General features: G+C 40.2%; 1 protein-coding gene across 2 annotated transcripts in view; it reads right to left on the bottom strand.

The window, feature by feature from the left end:
* Window positions 1–14542, bottom strand: part of GRM8 (glutamate metabotropic receptor 8) — a gene marked incomplete at both ends in the record, with an annotated part of 726752 nt that overhangs the window by 478761 nt on the left and 233449 nt on the right. The window lies entirely within an intron of this gene.

The raw sequence follows: 14542 nt of genomic DNA, 5'->3' as shown, positions 1-14542 counted from the left end.
ATGCTCTCTCCATAAGACTGAGACAAGGCAAGGCTGTCTACTCATATCACTTCCTTTGAACATTATAAAGGAAGTCCCAACTAGTACTATAAAATAACAGGGGGAAAGGAAATAGAGGACATATAGATAGAAAAAGGAGGAAGCAAAACTGTCTTTCTTCACAGACACCTTGATGAGTATGTAGAAAATCTTAAGAATTTATTTTTAAAAAGGCACTAGAACTAATAAGTTAATTAAGCAAGGTTAAGAGATACAAGATCAATAGACAGAAATCCATTGTATTTTTATCTACAATTGGAAATTAAATAAAAAATACATTTACAATAGCATCAAAAAAACAAAATACTAAGAAATAAATTTAACAAAATGTGTGCACAGGTAATACATTTATAACAAAATACTACTGAGAAAAACTAAAGTAGACTTAGATAAGAAAATTGCAGGATATTGAATTATGTTTATCCCACTAAAATCTGTACATTGAAGCCCTGTCTCCCATTGTGATGGTATTTGGCGGGTAATAAGATTTAGATGAGATCACGAGGGTGATAACCTAATGAGGTTAGTACTCCTAAAAGAAACACAGAGAGTTTGTTTCTCTCTCTCTCTCTCTCTCTCTCTCTCTATATATATATATATACATATATATGTATGTATGTGTGTGTGTGTGTGTGTGTATATATATACAGATATAGATATAGATATAGATATAGATATAGATATAGATATAGATATAGATATAGATATAGATATAGATACTAGAGACCCGTTGCACGAAGACTCGTGCAAGAATAGGCCTTCCTTCCCTTGGCTTCACTCCTGGCCGCCCGGGAACCTGCAAGTCTTCACGCCTGTAGCTCCCTCCACCCCCGTCCTCCCCCTCATAGCAGGCATCCCACCCCACCTGGCCGCTCCACGCCTGTGTATGCAAATTAACCCACCATCTTTGTTGTGTTAATTTGCATACTCACTCCTGATTGGCTAATGGGCATCACAGAGGTATGGCCAATATGCATATTTCTCTTTTATTAGTGTAGATATCCTATATAAATTGAATGAACAGAGAAACGACCAGTTGCTATGACACGCATTGACTACCAGGGGGCAGACGCTCAATGCAGGAACTGTCCCCTGGTGGTCAGTATACTCCCATAGGGGGAGCACTGCTCAGCCAGAAGGCAGGCTCACAGCTGGCCAGTGCAGCAGCGGTGGCGGGAGCCTCTTCCACCTCCGTGGCAGCACTAAGGACACCTCGGGCGATGTCCAAGGAGCAGGCATAAGCCAGCAGGTAGATGTCTCCCGAGGGGTCCTGGACTGCAAGAGGGTGCAGGCCAGACTGAGGGGACCCCTCCCCATTGCACAAATTTCATGCACCGGGCCTCTAGTATATATAATAAAAGCCTAATATACTAAGTGTCCAGTCATCCAGGTGGCCATTCAACCAATCAAAGAATAATATGCTAATGATATGCTAAGGCTGCTCAACTGATCACTATGATGTGCACTGACCACCAGGGGGGGCAGATGCTCAAACTGGTAGGTTAGCTTGCTGCTGGGGTCTGGCCAATGGGAACTAAGCAAGATGGGCCAGACACACCTTGGAGCCCTCCCACAGCCCCTCCCCTGAGCTGGCCCTGCCCCTGATGGGTCCCCATCGGGGCAGGCCAGCCGGACCCTACCCGTGCACAAATTCATGCACTGGGCCTCTAGTATATATATTATAATACTAGAAGCCCGGTGCACGAAATTTGTGCACGGCGGGGGGTTGTCCCTCAGCCCAGCCTGTACCCTCTCCAATCTGGGACATCCCTCTCACAATCCAGGACTGCTGGCTCCCAACTGCTTGCTTGCCTGCCTTCCTGATTGCCCCTAACCGTTTCTGCCTGCCAGCCTGATCACCCCCTAACCACTCTGCTGCCAGCCTGGTTGATGCTTAACTGCTCCCCTGCCAGCCTGTTTGCCCCCAACTTCCCTCCTCTGCCAGCCTGGTCACCCCTAACTGCCCTCTCCTGCAGGGTTGATCACCTCCAACTGCCCTCCCTTGCAAGCCTGGTCCCTCACAACTGCCCTCCCTTGCAGGCCGGGTGCCTCCCAACTGCCCTCCCTTGCAGGCCGGGTGCCTCCCAACTGCCCTCTCCTGATGGCCATCTTGTGGTGGCCATCTTGTGTCCACATGGGGGCAGGATCTTTGACCACATGGGGGCAGCTATATTGTGTGTTGCAGTGATGATCAATCAGTATATTACTCTTTTATTAGATAGGATAGAGGCCTGGTGCACGGGTGGGGGCCAGCTGGTTTGCCCTGAAGGGTGCCCTGGGGGTTCCCTTGGGGTGTGGGGCGGCCTGAGCGAGGGGCCTGTGGTGGTTTGCAGGCCGGCCACGCCCCCTGGCAAAGCAAGCGGAGGCCCTGGTATCTGGAATTTATTTTCCTTCTACAATTGAAACTTTGTAGCCTGGGGCGGCAGCCATTTCTGGGGCGGCAGCCATTTCTGTGGCAGTTAATTCGCCTTCTACAATTGAAACTTTGTAGCCTTAAGCGGGTGAGCCCGGCCAGGGTGTGTGGAAAGCTTTGCTTCCCCTGTTGCCGCCGGCAACCCTGGCCTGCTCTCTCAAGCTCCATTCTGCTGCCATTTGTTTGAATTTGTTTACCTTCTATAATTGAAACTTTGTAGCTTGAGTGGAGTCTTAGGCCTGCAACGGCTATGGAAGGCTTGGCTTGCTCTGTTACCTGGGAAACCTTGCTCTCTGTGGCTGTAGCCATCTTGGATTGGGGTTAATTTGCATACTCGCCCTGATTGGCTGGTGGGTGTGACTTGGCTGGTGGGCGTGGCTTATGTAGCGGAGTGATGGTTAATTTGCATATTGCCATTTTATTAGAGAGGATATAAAAATGATTAACTCAAAATAAGCCAATATAGAGTCAAGAGAGAAGAAGCCTCACATTAAATCTACTTTGCTGGCACCTTGATCTTGAACTTCCCAGCATCTAGAACTATGAGAAAATTATTTTATGTTTTTAAGTCACCCAGTCTGTGGCATTTTGTAATGGAAATCCAAGCTAAGACAAAAATTTACCATGTTCATGGATCAGAACACAATATTAAGATATCAATTCACTCCAAATGTTCTGTAAAATCTGCACAATCACAAATACACCTCAGCATGCCCAAATGGCCCAGCAATTCCACTCCTAGACACATACCCAAAAAATTGAAAACGGGAACTCAAACAGATGCTTGTATGCCAGTGTTTACTGCAGTAATATTAACAATAGCCAAAAGATAGAAACCACCCAAATGTCCATCAAGAGATGAATGGATAAACAAAATGTGCTAACTTAGGCCCGCTCCCCCCGAGGGGTCTCAGATTGAGAGAGGGTGCAGGCTGGGCTGAGGGACACCCTCCTCCCCGCCCCCACAATGCACGAATGTCAGGCACCAGGCCTCTAGTAGAGTCATAAAAAAGGAATGAAGTTCTGATGCATGCCGGATAAATGAATCTTGACTAAAGTATGCGAAGTGAAATAATCCAGGCACGAAAGGATAAATATTGTATTATTTCACTTATATGAAATTCATAGAGACAGAAAGATTAGAGATTATCAGGGGCTAGGAAGTATTGAATGTTACTACTTAATGGGTACAGAATTTCTGTTTGGGTGATGAAAATTTTGGAAATAGTGGTAATGGTTGCACAATACTGTGAATGTAATTAATGCCACTGAGCTGTATACTTAAATATGGTTAAAATGGCAAATTTTATACTGTATATATTTTACCACAATGAAAAATTTTATTTACAAATATTCCTAAAAAGATTTTTCATAAAAATCTAGATGTTGATTGTAAAATTACATGAAAATATAAAGGACCTAGAATAGCCAAAATTATTTGGAAAAGAACTAAGTTGGAAGACTTACATACCTGATCTGAAGACTCACTATAATGCTACAATAATCAAGATACTTTAGTATTGGCATAAGTGTAAATATATATATCAATGGGAAAGAATAGTAGCCAAATTAGGTTCATATTTGATCAATTAATTTTTGACAAAGTGCCAAGGTCATTCCACAGGGAGAGGAGTCTTTTCAATGAATGCTGTAGAACATCTGCATATGCACATGAATAAATAAAATTTGACCTTTCTCCACATCATATAAAATTAACTCAAAATGAATCATAGACTTAAATGTAAAAACTAAACCAATAAGTCTCCTAAAATTTACTGTGCAAAAGCCCAAAATTGGTCAATTGAACTTCAACAAAATTAAAATGTGATCTGCACAATTTCTATTAAGAAAATGAAAAGATTAGCCACAAACTTGGAGAACCTGGAATAAAAAGGTTTATATAGGCTAATTGAAATAAGTGAATATTCAAGAAAATTTAATTGTACTGGACAAAAAGCTCTTCCTAAAGTAGTAACTAAAATTTCTATTGGTAGTTCATCTCATGGTAAAATTCCTGAACATGCAATGAACCTAAAGCAGTCACATTTTTGTGCAAAAAAATTAAAATTTAAAGTTATCAAGACTGCATTATAAAATTTACAAAAGCCTCCATTAATCAAAAACAGGGGGGATAGTAGGGTAATATCATATAAAGAAAAATATCCTATAAGTAATTACATCTAGAAAATTTTTACTTTACAAAATTAATTTTCATTTGTAATGCGAACAGCAAGACACCCATGAAAAACACACAGGGTGTCTAAATAAGACAAAGGAAAATCGTTTGGGCAAAAATGAAAAGGATCCCAAATCAATTATATAGAAAAGATTCCTTTATTAACTTTTGGTTGAGAATATGTTTGTATATTTTCAGAAAACAACTCCAAGACCATGTAGATTTCTGCAACAGAGAGGAATTGACAGGTCTTTGCTCCAACTATGAAGACAAGAGGAGAAACAGTCCAGAGATGGAAGATGCTGACGACGCCTTGCCACACTAGCAGTCAGCAGCTGTGCGTCGCTGCAGGTTGCCTAGGACCAAACCAGAGAGGGTCGGACCTGCATTGCCACCATGTGCCCACCACCCAGATATCATTGCTGACATGTACACATAAGGAACTGTTTGACATTGAAACGGGGACTCAGAACTGTTGGACATTGAAATTGGGACTCAAACATTTTTTGTTATTATGTGTTTATTTCTAGTCTGCAGAGGCAAGATTTTTTAAAGGAAAGAAATGGGGGGGGGAAATGGATACAGAGGCAAAGAAGCATTGAACAGACTGTCAAACTACAGCGGGAAGGCAGGGGAGGTTGGGGTGGGGGGGGGCTGTAAGAGATCAACTAAAGGACTTGTAGGCATGCATATAAGCATAACCAATAGATACAAGACACGGGGGGGGGGGGCGGGGGCAGGTGAGGGCATGTACTGGGGGGTAGGGGAGGCTGGGAGGAGGTCAATGGGGGCAAAAAAGGAGACATATGTACTACTATTTGTAATACGTCAAACAATTTAAAAAAAAGAAAGAAAGAAAAGCTTATATACAAATTAGCTAAAAAAATAAAAAATAAAGACTGAAAAAAAAATAAAGACTGAAAAAAGGTTTATATATATTACATATACATGTATATATTCACACATGTATGCATATATGTGTATATATGAAAATGTATGTGTATTTATATATGAATTCATATATATATATATATATATATATATATATATATATATATATGAATTGGTATGTGTCAAGAACTTGCATCCAGAACATAATAACCTACAACTTAATACAACAAAATCCCATTTAAAATTTTGTCAAAAGATTTGAACAGATGTCTATAAAAGAAAATATACAAATGGCCACTAAGTACATCAAAAAATTCTCAACTACATTAGTCAACAGGAAAATGCAAATTTAAACCACATTAAAATGCCATTACAAATCCATTAGGATGGCTAAAAATAAAATAAATAAAACAGAGAAAGTAGAAATCTCCTATAATGCTGGTCAAAAGTAAAATGGTGCCATTATTTTGTAAAGCAGTTTGGCAGATTCTTAGATAGTTAAACACATAAGTGCCATAACACAACAATCACATGAGTAATTAAATCATATGCCTACAAGAATACCAGATGGCAGACTTACTTATAGAACCAAGAAAATAGCTTGAGGACAAACAGAATTCAGAGTCACTGGCAGCCCAGGGGCCATCTCTCCCTCGTGCCCTCCTGGGAAGCGTCCACATTCTTTTGCACCATCAGGGTACATATCCAGGGTAATCAGCTCGGGAGCCAGAAGAAAGACCAAGAGCATGTACTTCCGAGAGGAAGGCAGCTGCCCTTGGCAGTGGGTACTTGAGACAGGACTCAGGAACCCTTTGCCATGGCTAGCTCTCCAGAAGTTATATATTTGAGTCAACTATTTCATCGGAGTGGTAAGATATTTGAGCATTTTTGTCATTTCCATTGGCTTTCTAACCAGGACAGCCCTATCATTCTCAATCTCCCATCTCCAAGATAGTCACTTCTTAGAACGTTTTTCAAAAACCCTAGTTTTCCACCAGAAATAATTCTAAAACATTGAAAGCATAGCTAAAGTAGTGAATTGCATATTTTCCTTTGAGCAGATAAGAGTTCATTCTGTAGATTTTCTAAATTTCTCAAAGTTCAGGCAACTTCTAATACTCATATTGATACTAATATTATAGTTCCCAAATATTTCATATGCTTAATCCAAATCCTCAGAGGTCCATAAATGGGCCTGGAATTAGGGCCCAAGAACCTGCATTTTAATAGCTCCCTGGTGACTCCAGTGCATAGAAACTTCACACACAGTATGGGAAATCCTGCTCTGATGGGTTCACCATTTCACCGTTTCAGAGAGACTGACAGGCACGGTCAGAGAGACTGACAGACACACGTACCTTTTAGTCTTCCAATGACGTTGGAGTGAGTTGGTAGACAGGCTAGATAAAAATCAAATACATAATCAAAGTCAATTTTGTCACTATATACTATCCTCAAACTGTCCCTCCAGAAAATATAGCATGATTATTTCTGCATGGGGCAATATATCACTCCTTGTTGACCTTGCTTCTGTCAAAATTTAAATACCAGTGGCATTGATTTTATAAACAGCAATATTCTAGAACAACCACCCATAAAAAAATCTTTACATTCAACTCCTAGAGAATGGTGGCACAGATTGCTTTAAAAAAGGGGGAGGGAGGAATAAATAAAATAGCTTGCTGTCATAGATTAAATTTCTTCTGAGAAAAGGTGTGAGCTCCTACAGGTGGCATCCAGATGGGAAATTAATCCCTTTCCACCCACATGAGAAAATCCATAAAACCTCTTCCATAACAGTGGAAGAAAGGGAAGACAATTTGTGCCAAGAAATTTTGCAACCTGTGCATTAAAAGAGGACTGCAACTCTTGGGAGTGATCCACATTGTGTATAACTGTACAGTGTCAAATAGATCAGATTACTAAACTACCGAAATTGAGTTGATGGAGAATATGTCAAAGTCTAAACAATTATATCTGTTTTTGGTGTTAAAAATTACTAACTCAATGAAAGCCAGCATGAGATGCCAAAGATCAATAAATGGAAGGACACTGGGTTGATAACAGAGAAAGGATCACCCATAACCAGCCAGCGAGATGCCTTCTTAGCCTCTTATTGTTAAGGGTGTCACCAACAATTTAATGAGTGAAGTTGAACATTAACCACAGAACATGTAGCTTTTGTTAGTTTAAAAAACTCCCAGGAGCTTCCCAGGTGTTATCTGAAACTGTCCCCCATATACAGAGGGCAGGGAGTGGTGGAAGAAATGGCAGACCACTCCAATGGGTAGGTGGCAGGTTTACTAAGCACAGAAACTTACTCATGTCTAAGGCAGCTGCAAGATGAGTAGTTTTCTGCACCTGCTCACCAGAATCTTAAAAGTTTATATAGAGGACTTAACTGGATTTAGTTACACACACAGGGGTCCTTAACTGGGTTTAGTCATGTACCCAGTCCAGATAGTCTCATCACATTATTAGCTCAAGGCTGTGTCCCTGGGCAGCCTCTAGCATAAGGAAGCAAGCAGAGCACACAGTCCAAGCACAGGGGAGGGAATTGGGAGCCCCCAATTGCCCTGGACTAGCTCAAGGGTCATATCAGTGGTCACATCTTCTTGATAACCTGCCCGAACAGTTATACCAGTATGTAATTTATTTTATATTTTTAATATATGCCTAAAATGATTAGCTATTTAGTTCAGATTAAATAGTTTATTTTTCAGGGTGTGGCCTCCATTCTCAGTAAATCCTTTTAAGAACTTTATAACCATACTAGAGGTCTGGTGCACGAATTTGTGCATGAGTAGGGGCCCTCTAGGTTGTCTGAAGGGATCCGGTCGTAACCTGCAGTACAATGCCACCTGCAGCTCCTACCTGCTGCTCCTGCTCATCTCGGCCCCACCGTGCCTGCCACAATCGATCTGGAGAGGCTTGTGCTGCTGCAGCAGCACTCGCCAGCCATGAGCCCTATGTCTGGTGCCCTCCCAAGAGGAATGGCCTGCGGGATCAGCCACTCCCCTTGGGAGGAACCAGCTCTCCGACATCCCCTGTGAGGTCCTGGATTGCGAGAGGGTGCAGGCCAGGCTGAGGGACCCCACCAGTGCATAATCGGGCCGGGGAGGGACCTTGGGAGGTCTCCAGGGCATGTCCAGCCCATCTCACTCAGTCCCAATCAGCCGCACCCCAGAAGCAAGCTAACCTACCAGTCAGAGCATCTGCCCCCTGGTGGTCAGTGCATGTCATAGCAACTGGTCGACCAGTTGACTGTCTGCCCCCTGGTGGTCATTGCACATCATAGCAATCAGTTGAGCAGCCTTAGCATATAATTAGCATATTATGCTTTGATTGGTAGTTCAGTTATTCTGCCATTCAGTCAATTTGCATATTACCATTTTATTATATAGGATGCATTATTAAGAAAAAGTATTCAAACTAAGTGAATACAATCATCAGCTGCAATTATGATCAGAAAATAGTGGCTCTTTTTATTACTGGCTCTTAACTTTTAAAAAAGATTTTTAAGAAAAATCACTGTGAGTGCTTTATTCTATAAAATAAATTATACGAATATGATTTTTATTAAACAAGTTTTAAGAACCAGATAATGGATAAACAAAATGAGACAAAAAGAGAGATTGCAGAAGTAAGGAAACAAAGTGAGTGTTGAGAGAACACCAATAAATTAGTAATATTAAAGAACTGAATAGACAAGTTTGACAAATTACTTACTAGGAAACATTTGAGAAAATCACAGTGAATGTGAAGAAAAAATACAGAAACTAAAACAATCATAAACAGAGTAACATATATAGGAGGCAAAAAAGGTAGAGAACACAGTAAATGCAACAGAACAATATATTCAAAGAAATAGCACAACCAAGCTTCTCTACTATTAAGGGGAAAAATAAATCTGTGGATTGAAAGAGCACATGCAATTCCAAGGAAAATTGATAAGCAATGAAAATCTGCAAAAAAAAAAAAAAAAAAAAAGCTTTAAGTATTTCCCCAAGTTCAAAGATGAAGAAAAACAACATAGTTTTCAATTATGCTGTCTACCTACACATATGAGCATAAAGAGATTTCTAGAATGATAATCATCAAATTTATTATTATTTCTAGAGCATAGAATTTGATATTTATATTGTATATTTACCATGAATATGTATTATTAATATAAAAAAGGAAAGGAGGGATGAAAAAGGAAGGGGAATATTTATTTGCCAAGATACTATTTATCATTTTCCTAGTTATTTATTACAAAGGAAGAAGGAAAAGGAGGAGGAAGAGAAGGAGAAAAGAAAAGAGAGAAATAATTCATTTTGTGTTTATCACAAATTGTACATGTGAATTCTTAGGAATATCTAGCTTATGCCTAATATATTAGATTTTTACTGCCAGTGAGTTTGCCTGATATTTGTCTCTAACTTGGAGTATCTAAAAGAGAACTCCATGTTTGTAGAGACCCAACTGTGTTACTGATGAAAAGAGGTGTGTATTCCATAAATATTTACATTCTGCTCTGTAAGAGCAGAGAAACAACTTAGTATGCCTGTTGCTTTGCCACTTAAACAGACTCTACTCAACAAAACAATTGTGGATCATTTTCTACATCTAATTATCTTTTCTACCAGATCTCAAGTAGAATGTCAAGTCCTTGAAGACTTTGGCTGTGCTTTCTCTGTCCCAGACAATGTGTGGCCTTACATGATGGAAGTACTACAAATAAAGAATAAAATTGTAAGTTAATTGATGGTTCTGATGATGATATTGTTCCAAATCCCCTAAAGCTGCCTGTGAACTATCTTGACCAGACATAATCTCCACTACAATGCAGTTCTAAGTGACTTTGCCGAGCACAATTCTATTTTTGCAATGAATCTCTTACAATTATCTGCTATCTTCCTAATCACTCACTTGCATTTCATTTAGGTTTTTAGCAACCAGCTCACTGTAAACCTCTCCACCACTATGCCAGGCACTATTCTTAATAACTCAGATATTCCGTATTCTCTTTTTTTTTTTCCCACTCTGCTCACCTCCAAACCCCAAACTCTTAAAATCCAACTTTATATTTACTCTCCACTTGCACCACAGAAGCTGAAATTAGCTGGAGAAAAACATTCACTTGAGTTACTTAATCCTATATAAACTTTAAGAAAGAAATTTAAGAAAGTTTTTATTTTCTTAATATAAATTAATGACCACCACCTCAAGAAGACATCACAGTCCAGCATCCTTCTAGGTTCCCATAATAGATTCATTTTCTCACTCTTCCAAAAATACGTATTTTTCTCTCACCTCAAACCCTCAAAACTCCTTCTTCCCTCTACCTCTCACTCTGGGATGACTTCTTTTGTCATTGAAAAACTAAAAGCCATTAGAAAAAAAGTCCTCAACAAATCTTCTAATAAACAAATCTTCTAATCTAGTTGCATTTGACTGATTGACTCTATGTTTCCTCTGATGCGATGGGTGACCACTCCTTGCCCATGTAAATCACCCCACCACAGTACACTGGACTCCGTCCCTTCCCAACTATTTAGAATTTTGCTACTGGAATTTTTCCCTTCTTTTCTGTTCCCTCTTCAGTTTTTCCCTCTCAACTGGATCATTCCCAGTAGCATGTAGACATGCTATAAAAAGTGGCTCACCTTGAAAAGCAAACAAGCAAAGCCAACTTCCTTGATTCTATTTCCCCTTCAGCTTCTGCCCATTTCTCTGTTGCTCCTTTGGGAAAGTGTTTCCATTTGCTCACATTCACTCTTTAATCGACTCCAATCAGGCTCTGTCTCCACCAGTCCCATGGAGCTCCTCAATTCAAGGTCATTAACAACCTCCATCTTGCCACAGCTGTCTCCAAATTACTCAACCTCTGAAAAACGTTAACTTCATGGATAATAGCTTTGTTCTTCAATACTCACTTTCCTTGGCTCCCAGTGAAGAACGCTTTACTGGTTTTCCTCTTAACTCTTTGGTATGTTTGCTCAGATTCCATTGCTGGCTCTTTTCCCTCTCAATGTTAGCATTCTCCTTGGCTGTCTTATCTCCTTTACGTGTACTTCTTCCTAGATGATCTCATCTAGTTCCATGGTATTATATAATTACCAATACGCTAGTTATTCCCAAACTGCATACATATTATATAGTCTCTATATTCCACATTCTAATCTTTGTATTCTATTTCCAAGCTCCCACCAGAGCCCTAAGCTTACTACTCTTGATATCCTACTACTGTCTATTTAAAATTTCCCTTGGAATGTCTAATAGACCTCTTACAGTAATGGACACACACACAAACTTCTTTATTTCAATCTTTAACAAATTCTTTAACAAATTTGAACCTTCCCCAGTCACCCCATCTCAGTTACTGGCACCTCCATTTACTGTTTTTCAGACCAACCACCAAAGTGCAACTTTTGATTATTTATAATTTTAACAATAAAATAATTTAAGCATCCCTTTTCCTCAAACCTGATCTAAACTATTAGAAAATTATGTGGGCTTTACCTTCATAATATCACAAATCCAACATTTATCATCACTTCCAAAGCTATCACTTTAGTCCAAACTATGTCAGCTCTCATCTAGACTGCTGCACCAGCCTAGTAAGTAAGTAGTCTCCCTGCTTCTATTCTTGCTTCCCTATAATCTCTTTTCCATTAAATAATCAAATTGAACTTTTTTTAAAAAAAGACTTCTGTAATTTAATTTTAGAGAGAGAGAGAGGAGGGGAGGGAGAGAGAGAGAGAGGGAGGGAGGGAGAGAGAGAGAGAGAGAGAGAGAGAGAGAGAGAGAGAGAGAGAGAGAAACATCTATGTGAGAAAGGAACATTGATCAGCTGCCTCTGCGTGTCCCCTACTGTGGATCAAGCCCGAAACCCTGGCATGTACCCTGACCAGGAATAAAACTGGCAACCTTTCCATGCACGGAATGACATCCAACCGAGCCACACTGGCCAGTGCTCAAATTGAACTTTTAAAGCATGGATTATGGTACTGGTCTTTCTCTGACTGACTTATTTCACTTTGCATAACACTCTCTAGGTCCATCCATGATGTCACAGAAGGTAAGATTTTCTTCTTTTCTGTGGCAGAGTAGTATTTCATTGTGTGAATATACCACAGCTTCTTTATCCACTCATCTACATTAGGCCTTGGGCTGCTTCCAAATCCCGGCTTACACTGCTGCAATGAACATAGGGGTGCATATATCCTTCCTGATTGGTGTTTCAGGATTCTTAGGATATATTCCCAGGAATGGGATCGCTGGGCAAAAGGCAGTTCCACTTTTTAAGTTTTTGAGAAAACTCCATACTGTTCTCCACAGTGATGGCACCAATCTGTATTCCTACTGACAATGTACGAGTGTTCCCTTTTCTTCACATCCTTACCAACATTGCTTGGTTGATTTATTGGTGATAGCCATCCTGATAGGTGTGAGACTCATTTATATGTGGAATCTAATGAACAAGATAAGCTAAAAAACAAAATAGAGACTCATAGATACAGAGAACAGACTGACAGCTGTCAGAGAGGTGGTGGGTGTTTGTGGGGCTGGATGAAAAAGGTGAAGAGATTAAGAAAAAAACACCTCATAGACACAGACAACAGTATGGTAATTACCAGAGGTAAAGGAGGGTGAGGGGAGAAAGAATAGGGTAAAGGGGGGATAAATGGTGATGGGAGGAGACTTGACTGGGGGTAGTGAACATACAATACAATATACAGATGATGCATTATAGAATTATACACCTGAAACCTATATAATTGTATTAACCAATGTCGCCCCAATAAATTATTTAAGAAAATAAAATAAGAATAAAAAATGCTAAAAGTACAAGCTCACTGAGATGGAGGCAATGTCTTACAATAAATCTGTATGCCCCATACTGCGATATGTGTAAAAGGCGTTCAATAAATACATACAGGATGATGAAAAAACGAGGATTAAATTGTATCATTTCCCTGATGAAAACTATAATATGTATCCATTTATTATTGATGGACTTTAACTGCTTACATGGTCCACAGGGTTCCACAGGATCTGGCCTTTATCTACCACTTGGACTTCATTTCCTGCTGATCCCATTCCAACCACCTCTGCCTTCTTGCCTCCACAAACACACAGAATTCCATCTCTCTTGGGTCATTTACACATGCAGTTTCCTGGAATCCTCCTCCCTAATATCTTCACATCTATAGACCTCTTACATTATTTGAATATGTTCTTCAATATCACTGTTACAAAGAGGCTTTGTCTGATCAGTCTATGTAAAACATTCCTCGCCCCATCTTCCTGTCACTCTGTTTCTTTATTCTGCTTTCTTTTCTTCACAACACTTGGCAATGTCTGAAATGTATGTACTTATTTGCCTCTTTATCTGTTTATTGGCTGTCCTCTCCATTAGAATGCAACCCCTTCAGGTGGTAACTCTGCTGTATTTACTGCTGCATCCTCCTTCTGAAACTAACACCAGCCCCAAAGAAAGTGCTTATAATTTATTTCCTAAATAAACAAATGAATGACTGTCCGTCACCTGATGGAAAACCTGGCTGATTCAGCTCACTGTTGGCCTGGGCAGCGTTAAATGACAATTACCCTGTCTTCTATGTGGGGACAGCATAAACTTGGTGAAATTGCAATGCTCAACCTGGTAATTTTTGAACCACTTTCCTATTTTTCTAATGTCCCTTCGCCCTCACCCACCATCATTCAGCATTGGCATGCTGCCTGGTATACAAGACCCACAGCAGGGCCTCTGTTACCTCTAGAGCACCCCCTCCAGGAGAGCAAGCATATTGCAATCATGTCATGGAAGCTGCCACAGTGACCAAAATGCATCTGCTTCTATGTCCTACCATTTCAGCTCCTCCACCCCCACCCCATCCCCCTTTCCCCACTTTGACACAGAGCTCCAACAATGTATGGGTGCTAAACATTTTTATGATAGTTTTAAATAAATGTTAAAGCATAACGGTGGTGGTTAATTTTACGTGTCAACTTGACTGGGTCACAGGGTGCCC

The sequence above is a fragment of the Cnephaeus nilssonii genome (assembly GCF_951640355.1).
Source record: "Cnephaeus nilssonii genome assembly, chromosome: 12".
NCBI lineage: Eukaryota > Metazoa > Chordata > Mammalia > Chiroptera > Vespertilionidae > Cnephaeus > Cnephaeus nilssonii.
This window is presented reverse-complemented; position numbering and strand designations above follow the sequence as displayed.